General features: G+C 41.7%; 1 protein-coding gene across 2 annotated transcripts in view; it reads left to right on the forward strand.

Moving 5' to 3' along the window:
* The first annotated feature begins 12,564 nt into the window (after nucleotides 1-12,564).
* Nucleotides 12,565-13,667, forward strand: part of prickle1b (prickle homolog 1b) — a 148,923-nt gene continuing 147,820 nt past the window's right edge. For both annotated transcript variants that reach the window (XM_087997443.1, XM_043709076.2), the window contains exon 1: nucleotides 12,565-12,804. The gene's annotated coding sequence lies outside the window, so the exon portion shown is untranslated. The remainder of the gene's footprint in view (nucleotides 12,805-13,667) is intronic.

The raw sequence follows: 13,667 nt of genomic DNA on the forward strand, positions 1-13,667 counted from the left end.
CTGTGGTTTTTGTCAACTTTCAGCAGCTCTGTATTATACCTGTGTTTCTGATGAAGGCCTTATGCCCGAAACATCGACTGTCCTGCTCCTCAGATGCTGCCTGATCTGCTGTGCTTTTCCAGTGGCACAACGTTTTAACTCTTTACCCTCTAGTAGCTGCTATTCTGTGCATCTCTTCAACACACAGTCTCAGCTCCACTCTGAAACCATGCTACAAGCTAACAGGACAACAGTCATCTTGCACTACATTTTCATGTAAATGGCGATAAGATGGATGTCTGCAAGAAGTCCATCATGGTAGAAATCCCATTACTATGTGTTATGCACAGATCACAAGTTTTAAATCATAAGTTTCCTGTTTTTATCACCTTTCTGTAAGCAGATTATGATTTAACTTTTCCACTTTTTAAAGAATGAGGGAATATTTTGAACCTTCACTTCGCTTGTGAACACAGACTTATATGGACTGCAACAGCACTGTCAAGTTTACCAAAAGTTCACGCACTTTTAGATGAGGGGCAGGTGAGAAATATTTCAAAACACAGGCATGCTCACAAACATACAAGGAGAAATTTAGTCAGAAATAATAAAGAGATTGTTCAACTAACAACAATCTAAGTACATAGCAATGCAGGGATGCCAATTTCTTAATGCCCTTGCTTTAATGATCAAGTCCAAAAGTCCAAAGCCAGAATTAACAGCCTGGAATTCCTTTGTGAAAGTAGTTGACTGGCTAGTCAGCAGTTTGATGACAGACACTGTTTTAAGAATCTCTTCAAAAGGTCTCCTGAGGAATGTTTCTTTTTGAAATATAACTTCTGCTTCACTGTTTTGATGAACAAAAGTTGATTACTTGCAGAGAGCATAAATGCACGTTGGTGGCTATTTCTTTGTGTGCTCTGAAGTTATGAGATACAATATTGTCAGAACATACTGTATGCAATACTCCTAACCCTTTAATAGCCAGTCAATTCAAAATTGCCTGATTTAAAGGAAGTTGGATTCATACTGTGGGATTCATTTGACCAAGATTCCTTGATAGTGGGGAAGGAAAAAGTTACCAACAAGACAAAGTCTCACAAAACAGATAATCTCTCAGATGGGCCCTAGGAGGAAAGTTGCTTAAGTGGAAAGTTATGAACACAATTTCCAATCATTCTGTCATATAAGTGTCTTTCTTGGAGACCCCCTGTGTCTCTGTGATGGTTTATATCATAATGGTTAGCATTCCAGGCCCACCAGGAGGTACAATGTAGTGATTGTAACAAAGTCAGCCAGCTGGACCTCATAGAATATGAGTTCCCTAATCGGGGCTGTCAATCTGGTCCAATTGGGAAGCCCTGGCTGACAGATAAAAAGAGGAGTGTCAGAGATTCTGCACCCTGAGAGCTGACTCTGAAGAGGCAGTACTGAGTCAAGGACTCTTCATGGGTATATAAAGGGCGAATTGATGATGGGATCCAGGCCTCTGTGGAGTTATTTCATACATGAGATGCTGATTTTGGCTTCTGTGAAGTTTCTGGAAGATTTCTGTTCAGTTAGTCACATGATTACAGCAGCCATCTTTTTTGGGCTGCTTAATGTGCCTTTTAATAGATAAATATAGATAAGTATCAACAGTGGCTTTTAATATATTTGTGGCATTATGGCAAGACAAGAGGCATGTTAGTACAGTATGGCATTTCTAGTTCAAATTTTCTTCATTAACAAGGCTCCATCAGATTAGTAATGACCCCTCGTAGAACTCTGATATTTGAATTGAAGCCATTTTTTGGTTTATGAACAGCCAACACCATGCAAATTTGCTGTATTAGTTTATATACTTGCCATCAAACTCCCACCTCTAGTTTTTTACCATGGAAATATCTATGGTTTCTTTAAAAATGAGCCAAGTGGAATGGCCTTCAACACTTAAATTTTTTTTTCCTGTGGGATAGAATTCAAATTTGGATTGTAACCAATTTCTGGGAGGCCTATATGCACATCAATAGGGTATTTGTTTGAGAAGTATGGCTGTCGGGTCACGTTCAGCACTGTCTTCTGGGTAATTTACAGGTCTCGTAGGAAACAGCCATTTTTTTTTAAGTCACAAAGCCATGAGGTTCTTCCCAAAGGTCACAAACTGCCCAAAGTCATGTAAAAGCAACAAATGTAAAGCAACAGTTGGTTAGGAACAAGATTACTTCAATTCAGTGCAGAACCTCATTTGGGATACTTGACTTTTTTCACATGATCACAAAAAGTGGTAAACCTCTACTGAAATTTAAATAAATTAACAAAGTGCTCTTAACATTAAGCCAGCAGGAAATGTTGACCCAAACAGCAAGAACAGTGCAACTTGAGTATTCGAAAATACAACCAAGGCTATGAAAATAAATAAAGTCAAATTAATTTATATACAAATCTGGCTGAAGTGAATTCCTTGTGAATTCCTAGTTTAGCCAGAACTTGTATAGTCATTCCTGTTGCATTCAATTTTGCTCTGAAACTTTGGCATGTACCACCAATCTCTCCTGTGGATCATAAATCATGACTCCAGTCATACACTATAATCATTTTCTTTCACTGACCTTAAGCAAAAATTGTTCCTTCAAATTCTTTGCCCTGATACCACTACTTTAGTCTTGTAGTTAGATGATTTAATCATAAATGAATTATAAGGACTTTTAAACTGCCCTTAAATCAACATACTTACTAATGGAAAAAAACAGTTTACAAATTAACCACAAGTAAAGTGCTGATCACATCCATGACACTCTTCTGAAAGTTCATCCCCATTTTACAGGTTTTTAAAATGCTGTTTACATTCAATACAGGTCGTTCTGCTATAGCGTGCACTTTGTTAATGCGAATTTGCTGCAACATGATTGACGAATTGGGGACACTGTATGTAAAGCGTGCATTGGTTATAGCGCGATTCTGGCCCTATTGGCTTAAATGGTGCTGCTATTACATGATTTTCTTATAACACCGGGTTGCACGAGAACAGGAAAAAGAAAGAACAGAAAGTGAGATTGAATGAAAAAGGAAGTGGATAATAAAACAAAGGGAGAAAGAATGAACATGTTTTCGATGCCCCAAAATGCTTTGCAAGGAATTGTGGAGCATGTAGAGACAGAGGCTTCCTCTATTACTATTTTAGTGAAAACTTCTGATTTGATCAGAAATAATGGTTAAAAGTTATACCCAGCATGTAGTGCCATAGTAAACATTATTATTGGCAATCCCTCACTGGTAAGGATCATGAGTCCAAAGAAACCTGATGAGGCTGATTGAGGATCTAGAGTTTTTTTAGCATTTTCGTTACTGGATGTAGGTTTGCTTGCTGAGCTGGAAAGTTCATTTCCAGATGTTGTTTCACCCTACCTAAGGCCCACTGAAGATGTCAAGAAATGAACCTTCCAGCTCAGCAAGCAAACCTACATCCAGAACCTCAACTTGAGCTACAAATCTTCTCAAAACTCACTTTTGTTACTATGTAGGACGTCTGATTATTGGTGCTGTTGTCGGCCATTGTTGCTGTACTGTCATGACCGTCAGCAACCCCAACACTGGTTATGTATTATTGGTTCAGTTCATGGATTTCACCACTCTCATTTTCCTCATTTTCTTTTCATTGCATCTCAAAGTGTATGATCCTTCTCACAGACTCTGCTTCCATCCAGCTCAGGCCAGTATCCTAGAAGCTGGTGTCATAGAGAGTCACAGAGTCCTTACAGCATGGAAAGGACCCTTTGGCCTATCATGTCAGCATCTGCACTCTTCAAACATCTAACAATTCCAATCCCACTTTCCAGCACTTGGCCCATAGCCTTGTCGATATTTTTAAGTCAACTTGTTTAGAATGTGCAAACTAGATATATACTATGCTCAATGGAGTTTAGAAGGGTCAGGGAGGAATCTAATTGAAACTTACAGAAAAGTGAATGACCTGGAGAAAGTGGATGTTGAGAAGATGGATGTTTAACGGGCGGCACGGTGGCTCAGTGGTTAGCACTGCTGCCTCACAGAGCCAGAGACCTGGGTTCAATTCCCGCCTCAGGCAACTGTCTGTGTGGAGTTTGCACATTCTCCCCGTGTCTGCGTGGGTTTCCTCCGGGTGCTCCGGTTTCCTCCCACAGTCCAAAGATATGCAGGTCAGGTGAATTGGCCATGCTAAATTGCCTGTAATGCTAGGTGAAGGGGAATGGGTCTGGGTGGGTTGCTCTTCGGAGGGTCAGTGTGGACTTGTTGGGCCGAAGGGCCTGTTTCTACGCTGTAAGTAATCTAATCTAAAGATGTTTCCATTGGTAAGAGAGACTAAGACCCAAGGGCACAGCCTGGGTCTTTTAGAATGGAGGTAAGGAGAAACTTCTTCAGCCAGAGAATAGTGCATCTATAGAATTCACTGCCACGGAAAGCTGTGCAGACCAGGCCATTGAGTAAGACTGAGATAGAATAGGTTCTTGATTATCAAGGGGATCAAAGGTTACGGGGAGAAGGCGGGAGAATTGGGATAAGAAAATTATCAGCCATGAATGAATGGTGGAGCAGACTTGATGGGCTGAATGGCCTAGTTTCTGCTCCTATGCTACTGGTCTTATAGTCTTATAAGCACCTCTTTCCTATAGTGTAGTGACCAGAACTACAGCCACATAACCCTCCACAGTGCTCTAGCTGTGGTCTTATTCAGGATGTATACTGTACTGTAATAATCTCTTTGCTCTTGTATTCAATGCCTTGACTAATAAAGACAAATGTTTTATATGACTTCTTAACCACCTTATCTACCTGTTCTGCTGCCTTCATGTATACTATAAGCCCTCTGATTCTCTGTACTTCCCAGGTTTTTACCATTTAACATTTACTCCCCTGCCTTGTTTGGCTGACCATGACACATCACCCCACATATTTCAGGATTCAACTCCATTTGCCACAGTTCAGCCTATCTAATCAGCCTGTTTATATCATAATGTAGCCTAAGGCTTTCCTCCTTTCTATTTACCATACTACCAATTTTTGTGATATTTGCAAACTTACTGATCATACCTCTAACATTGAGGTCTAAATCATTAATGTAGTCCTCAAACAACAAGAGGCCCAGCACCGAACTCTGTGGTATGCCACTGGACAGAGGCTTCCAGTCACAAAAATATCTTCAACCATCACCTCTGCTTCTTGCCACTAATTTTAGATCCAAATTGCACTAAATTCCTTCGGTTCATAGTTTCTTAATCAGTCTACCATCCTAGACCTTGTCTAAAACCTTACCGAAGTCCATGCTGACTACATCAACACACCTCATGTACACACCTAGTCACCTTCTGGAAAGATTCAATCAAATTTGGTAAACATGACCTCCCCCTGACAAAGCCATGCTGACTATCCTTGGTAATTCATGTCTCTCCAAGGGGAGACTAATTCTGCCCCTTGGGATTTTTTCCAACAGTTTCCCTACCACTGATGTCGGCATTCCATTTCTTCACGCTGGCTTTCAGCACATCCTTGAAATGCTTCTACTGTTCTCCTCAGGTGCTCCTGCTCTTATTAAACACGGAGGAGTTTGGGAATCTAGTATCTGGCATCTTAACTATATGACCAACCCAACAAAGCTGATGGTGGATGATCATAGCCTTGATACTTTCAGTGCCTGCTTGTGAGAGATCACTGATGTTGGTATTTCTGTGCTTTCACTTGAAATGTAGGATCATCTGATGGTATAATGCTAATGCTTTGAGATGCCTCTTGTCGGTTGTTCATTCAGCCCCGTTTGTGCGGCAAGGATCTTGACCACATGGTAGACAGTGAGCAACGACACGTACAGTGGACACAAAAGTAGGGACTGGCAGGAATCTTCCAGCATTGCAAGAGATTTATAAAGAAATCCTGGTAGTTCCTGGAAAGTATCAGATAGTGCTGACATACCTCTGAAACTGATGAGGATTGGTGATAAGGAGTGTTTCCAGTAAAAAGATCAACAATCCAAGTGAAACATCAAAGATTCTCTGCTGTAGACCGTGAACAGCTTCCACCAATGATCAGCACGTACACTTCCAGGAATAAAGGAGTAAAGCTTGTGCACTGTGACTATGAGAAAGTGGATAGAATTGGGATTGCAGCTGAGCAGAGACAAAAGATGAAGGGCCAGTTGGAATTTGACAAAAGGGATGACATAGTGATAGCGACAGGTACTGCAATCTAGGCTAATTAGGGCTAATTGTCGACAAAATGCACCATAAGTTTTTCCTGTTTCTTTATGGCACTGGTTTTGTGCTTTTCTTTGAAATAAATCAACTAGAGTCATTGATACATATAATTGAATATAAAACTTCTATAGTTCCCATTTAAAAATATCTAATGTTGCTTCAATATAAAGTTTAATTCTTGAGGCTATGTTTCTGATCAGTGTGACCTGTATTCTACTTTGGTCTTTGGAATAGTAGTTGACCTGTGTCTCTGGCCCTCCACAACCAGTTTGGTGGCTTGTTCATTTTTGACTGCTGTTCCCTCTCCGTTCCTACCTCTCCACCAGAACATGGCTGCGAATACTGTTAGAAAAAACCAATAGCTTCTTCTCTGAGGAGCTGAGAAGCACAGGTCAAAAAGATTGCAGTCTGGGTTGACTGAGCTGATCTCAGTGGAGTGACAGCAGTGTTTACAGGTTGACCTCAATCTGCAAAAACATAGGAAATAGGCCATTCAGCCCCTACTTGTTATTTAGTATGATCACAGTTAATCATCCAACTCAGTACCTTGTTTCCATTTTGACCCCATATCCTTTGATTCCCATTAGCCCTACAACAATAACTAACACCTTCTTGAAAACAGGTAATGTTTTGGCCCCATCGGCTTACTGTGGTAGAGAATTCCATAGACGAAGGAGACTCGGTAAGTTGCCTACTCCCTAACAACAATGCATCCTTATTGTATTCGACCTTACAGTCAGTGCATTTTCATAGTTGGTTCCGAATATCTTTCTATCCTCTTCCCAAAGTAAGGAGGATGTCTCATGAAGGAGGGAGACCTCAACTGAGTTTCTTTCCCTGAAATAACCCTGCCAAAGGTCCTCGCATGGGCTTTAGGTGAAAGCAGGAGCAGATTTATCAGTGATGCCCGTCCATTAGTAATAGTCTGATGGTGGCAATGTTAATGTTGGGTGACATGTAAAATAGGAGATATTAAACTCACTGGCCATTTGACATCAGGCCCATATTTTTCCTCTCACTACGTCAACTAAAAGAAAATTCAGGTATACTGCGTATCAGGAAACCAATGGGATGTTGCACGTTTTCCAGCATTGTCCACGGTTAACATTAACAGCCATAGATTTGGTTCACGTAAATCAGGTTGGGTGAGATGCCAGAGGCATTTGGCTTCTATTGATGGTGAGCACTTAATTTTTAAGTGATATTTGAACTTTCCAGTGTAATTTGATAAGTCTAATCATCACCAGAGTAGTGTTAGTGTAGACATGCATCAATTTCTATGGCAATCAGCTGGGACATGTGTATTTGACTCCACAAAGTATGTACTAGCATGTTTTGACTCTTATTCAGAGCAGGTGGGACTTGAACCCAGACCTTCTGGCCCAAATGTAGGAATACTACCATTTCACCACAAGAGTCCTTCGATCCCTCATAGAGTGATGCAGGTGCAGTATGGTGGCTCAGTGGTTAGCACTGCTGCCTCACAGCACCAGGGACCTGGGATCGATTCTGGCGACTGTCCGTGTGGACTTTGCACATTCTCCCCGTGTCTGTGTGGATTTCCTTCAGGTGCTCTGGTTTCCTCCCGCAGTCCAAAGATGTGTGGGTTAGGCGAATTGGCCACGCGACATTGCCCATAGTGTTCAGGGATGTGTAGGTTAGGTACATTAGTCAGGGGTAAACGTAGGGGAATAGATCTGGGTGGGTTACTCTTCGGAGGGGGGGGGGGTTGGTGTGGACTTGGTAGGCCTAAGGGCCTATTTCCACACTGTAGGGATTCTAAACAAAAGAAGACCCAGGCATCACCAGATGTGTAAGATGCCTACACCCTAACAACAGGACATCTGCATTGCAGTGGATATCATAGTTACTGGGCTGTTCTCAGTTAGTATTGAATATATATCTCTCCTCTTTCTAATGTAAAGCCCAGTGTATTAAAGCTTATCTTCAAAAAGAAACATTAAACAAAAACGTGCAGATCTGTTAGGAGAATTTCAGGTTAGTTTAAACTCTCAGCCACAAGTACCAATAGAAAGTCTTGAACATCCCATGCACAATTTTTCTGGTATCTCGGATAATCACATGGTGCCAATACCCAAAGGGCAAGGCTCGCTGCCAAAGGTAAAAGCAGAAATTTCACTCCAAAAAGCTGAAAACAAGGAATTGCCATTTGCCTAATCATTCTAAATTCTGCTCAGTGTTTCTTTCCAAAATTATCAATTTGCAGAATGTCTTTTATTTTTGCTACTGCCAAAGATGAATTGCACCCTTATAACATCAAAATATTAGCCCGAATGTGTGAGCTTTTGAGCTGCACATATGTCCTATCTATTCCCAAAGCATTAACCTACCATTTTCTCTGTACTGACAGAGTTTCTAAGTATTTGGAGCATCTTCTGAAGCTTCATGTCAGATTCTGTTTCATTGTTTTTTTTTAAAAGTGTGGCTTCCCATCATGAAAACTAATTTTAATATCTGAAGAAGTGACATAAAGTTTTGAACTTTTGCTGATTGAGTTTGATTTCTAGTTGTGGTATTCATGCCAGTTCGGATTTTATTCTCTTTACTAGACTAAAGTAGAATTGTGTGTGTTCAGCTGTAAGGTAAATCAAATTTTCAGCTACCTTTATGATCAGTTCAATCTAGAGTGTAGCATCGCACAAAGCAGCAACGTAAGTCATTTTCTCTTTTGATACTGAAGCTTACTTCAAAGCAAAATTATCACACAAATTTAGAGGGAGATGAGCCTGTGGTAAAGTGGTAGTGATGGTATGTCTGGGCCAGAAGTTCTGAGTTCAAGTCCCACCTGCTCTAGAGGTTGTAAATACCTACAACCGAATGCCACAAGGGTATCCTGACAGACTAATTGGCCAGTCAAACAGCACAGGAGTTTACTAAAAAAACAATAGTTCAGAAATTGTGTAGCCTGGAGGGTCCAGATGTACAACTAGCCCAAAGATAGAAAGACACGCTCGTCAGAGAACTTGAAACAGCTCACAGTTTTCTGTAGACAACAGTGTCCAAACAGCTGCTCAGAAAGGATCACTACCCAGACCATGCAGTGTGAAATCAAATGGATACTGCAGTTTCCACTCCCAGTAACAGGAAAATATGCAATTATAGATCCATAAAGATCTATCTATATGTGTAGTTAGGGATATCTACCTACAGACACATATATTACACACGTGCATACATATGTATGTGTGTTAATGCTATAGTAATATGACTCAATATGCTTCAGCAGGCAGAAGGCATGAGTTAAAGTAAGTAATCATAGTCTGAATTCGGAATGAAAACACCCAAGCAAGAGGGTTTTGCAGAGAATTTTAAAGTCATGCAACAGCAACAAATTCTCCCCCCTGTAACATAAAATGCTGGCTTTATGGGTGCAATCTTGTGGGGATGGGCTACATGTTTAGCATCTCCCCACCATCTCACCACCTCCTCCCCCACCCCATGGGAAGACACACACGGCAATGAATCAATCAGGCATGTTAGAGGGCACCAGCAGGCATTTTCCCAGGATTAAGACTCTGAAGGTGGAATGTCGCAGCCTCTGTGAGCTGCCAGCCAATCAGAGGTGTCACCAGTGGTGGCTGTGGGAGCAACATCTATTGGGAGGCCTGGATCAAGTCGTGAGCCTAGCTGGGAGTAAATCAGCAGATGGCATCCGCACACTGGGGTAATGGAGAAGGGCTATGGGGGCATCAGCAGCAAAGGCAGAGGGTGACTTCCAGTGGGTACTGAGTGCCTTTGTAAGATGAAACTTCCCTCTCCTCCCACCAGGAGGCAAAAAGGCAGCGCAGTTTTACCTATTGTATTCCCACATGGCAACAAGACCCACCTACAAGTGGATTCATACCAGCTTCTAAACATTGAGGTCCTCATACGGTCACTAAGGGCCTCAGTGATGATGGGGCAGGAAGCCCAATCACATGGTTGCCTGCCCTGGATTTAATCAGGATGGAAGCAAGAAAGTCACAACATATTTGCCTATCACCCTGCTGCCTGACAAAGTGCCCTCCCTATCTCCATGTTTGTTACAAGGGAGGCTAGACATTTCTACCCTATATCTCAGTCCAAGCTGGAAATTTTTAGCAGACTTTCCAATAAGAGTCTGAACAATGAACATTATGAAAGCCCCCACTTCATAATGTATTGGGCTAATCTCAGCTTGCGCAGTGGGCAGGCTTCTCACAACAGGCCTCAGCTTCCCAGGGCCATGACTACTGTTTACTGTCCAAATTTGTGTCAGATTGAGGCAGGGTTTCACAAAGGCCTGGTCCTTCATGAAATTGAAGAGCCGTTGGCATCACCTCAGTGTTCTATGTGAATAACGGCCTCCCTGGGTAAAGTATTAGAGAACTGTGGAAGTATGTCTAATTACAAATTAGCTACTTAAGGAGCTGAAAGGAAGAGAGAATGAGAATTTGCAAATATACACTGAGACCATTATTCCTAATTTAAACCAAAGCTGTGTTGATTCCAGGCCTAGCCATAATACTAAAGACGGTGACTTCAGGAGAAAGAAACACTTCAAACAATCACAATCCACTTCAACAACATCTGTAGGAAAGTATTTTTGTCATTGGTGAAATTACTGTGGTATCTTGAAGAGTCCCATTGTAATGAACGCAAAACAACAGTAACAACTTGGATTCACAGAGTGTCTCTATTGTAGACAAACTTACAGAGTCACTTCACAGAGATAAAAATCGACATCAAACTAAAGAAGTAGACATCAGATCAAGCTGACAGTCATGTCAATGCATTCAAGGAATTTCTTAATCCTAAAGAAAACGTTGGAGCAGTTTAAGGAGGGAATTAGAGAGCTTAATATGTGGATAGCAGAAGTCAAGGGGGCCAATGGACGGGTCAAAAACATCAGGGGTACACAAAGCAGTATAGAGGGTTGTCAGGCTAATAGAGGTTACAGTGATCGAGACGGGCAAGTCAAGGAGCGATTTAACCTTTAAGAGGAGTACTTCAAAATCTGGGATTGTGGACTCAGGGCCGATGTAGGTAAATGAAAACAGGAGTGATGGGTGGGCAGGACTTGAAATGGTTAGGCTAGATGCAGCCGAATTTTGGATGAGTTTATTGATGATGGAAGATGGTAGGCAGGGGGAGCATTGGAATAATGGAGTTTTCTTTTGTGAGAGCAAAGCCACAAAGGTCTCTGTAGTAGATGGAGTGTTTCCTGATGAAGGGTTTTTGCCCAAACGTCAATTTTCCTGCTCCTCGGATGCTGACTGACTGGCTGTGCTTTTCCAGCACCACACTCTTGGCTCTAATCTCCAGCATCTGCAGGCCTCACTTTTGCTCAGTAGTAGACGGGGCTGAATTGGAGATGGGAATGGGGGCATTAAGGACGTGTATGGTGGCAGCCTTTGTGATGGACGTGGTATAAAGATGAAAGGGTCAAAAGTAGTGCCAAGATTGCAAACAGTCTGGTTCCATCAAGGGTGACCTAGTGGATTGGTAACAAGGGAACAGACCGTGACCTTGGAGAATGTCTGAATGGTGCTTGTCAGAATTAAAATATACCCATTGATTATGTGGCAAAAACTTGAACACGACTGAAATTTGATAGCTGTCACCTGAATGTCAGGATGAGATCAATGCTCAGAGATGTGTCTTGCCTTCAACTTTTGCCATTTCAGTTTAGCATCATTGATTTAGGGAGCGAAAAAAAAGCGAATCAGTCAGGGCTTTTGTTCCCTAGTATTATCCATCAATCCAAGTGAGGGTGCATTGCTGTACATGCACTGCAATATTCTCCATGATCAGACAACGTTAGCCTTGAACATGGTAGGTCTATACCGTTCAGCAGGTTAACCCTGCAGCAAAGACTTAGATGCATTCAGAAAGTGGGAGCAATAGTAAAGAAAATAATTCTCCTGTCAAAAGTGTGGCTGATGCTCATGTTAGCGATTACATGTGGGTGAGAAACTTCTCAGATTTGGCAAAAATAACAACCTGAAGCCTGCCCTATCATCACTTATTAAAGAATTTTGCAGGGAAGATCTTTCACGCATCGCTGAGACATAAAGCACAGATTTTGTTTTTAAATCCTGCTGCATAATTTATCATTAACTAATTCCAGTGACAGGGGAAAGTTATCTTTCCACAGATGCATAGCCATATGATGCCTATCATTTGAAATTAAAATCTGAACAAGAGGCCTACCATTCCGCGTGATGGGATCCTGCTCCAGGTTTTCATCCTAACTGTGGTATGTCAGGTTCCTTGGATTGGATGGGATTTGGTGCTTCAGCCAATAGGCTGGCAGTGATGTTAATGTAATTTCAGTCTTCAGGAAAGCTTGAGATCATTACAGGGGAAGGATTCAGAACGACCGTCTGATTATCCCTGAAGCAAACTCCGCTTGCTGAACGCTCAACCCAGCACTTTCTCACTCCTTCACCAGAGTCAACCTGAAACGGCGAAATAAAAATGTCTCAAGTCATTTTGTGCTAAACCTGTGCCCACCTATCTTGCGAAAGGAGGAACCCAACTGCGAGTCGAAATCTGCACGGCCAGTGCGATCGCGATCGATTTTAAAAGGAATATTTTAACTGATCTCTCTGCCTCTGCTTATGTCAACTTGACTGGGGTAAGTCTGAGATTTTCTTCTGCCCTTTTTTTTTGTTGTTTTGTTGCGTATCATCTTGATGTCTCTCTGATAGCTGAAAATTTTTTATCTGTGCTGGCAGAGAAAAAAAGTTATATCAGTTTTCATTGGTGTGGTATTTGCAGTTCTGCAAGGCAGATGGTGAGAATGCAGTCACGGTATGACCGCCTCCTGTGTGTTTAATGTCACCTTCTCTTTCACAGACATAGAGATCTAACCGTGTCAGAAGGGCAAATGTAACAGGAAAGTCCCCATTGACTACTTGTTGCTCTGAAAGGTACACGTTTAATATTAAAAGTTTCAAAGGCACTTTTGTTGCGGAGATATTCCGAACGTTTTTTCCCCATTATTGAACTTCATTCTTAGGATATCAGCCCTTTAAGAAGACATCGAGCTACCACGGTCAAGGTAAAGGACTTGCAGGAAAATTGCCTACGCCGAGCACTGCTAACATTACATTTAAGACTGAACTTGTGAAGACAATTTGGATTTTGTTTTGTTGTTGTTTTTCAATTAAGGAGCTTTGCACCCAGAATGTTGAGGTCTGTAGACTAAGAGGTTGTTTGCATTTTCCTAGGAGCTGGGGCTGTTTCCTAGAACCAGACTCCAGATGTGCAAGCAGCTGCTGTCTGTCACTTGGGTGACAAGTGGTCATTTTCTGCTGAGTCCAGGCAATTTCCATTATCCTCAGCCAGTACATGTCAAGGCTTCTTTCCCCATCACCAGTGCAATTCTTTCTTCATCCCCATGCAGGGAGAAGGGGAATTTCCTTGCTTACCATCGGTCTGAATTTAATGCTCTCTTTTCTATTTATCTGACAGTTAGTGGGATCTATTTGGAATTAA

This window comes from Chiloscyllium plagiosum, unplaced genomic scaffold, assembly GCF_037043375.1.
Source record: "Chiloscyllium plagiosum isolate Xiang-an unplaced genomic scaffold, Cpla_swu_hap1 HiC_scaffold_19, whole genome shotgun sequence".
Lineage (NCBI taxonomy): Eukaryota > Metazoa > Chordata > Chondrichthyes > Orectolobiformes > Hemiscylliidae > Chiloscyllium > Chiloscyllium plagiosum.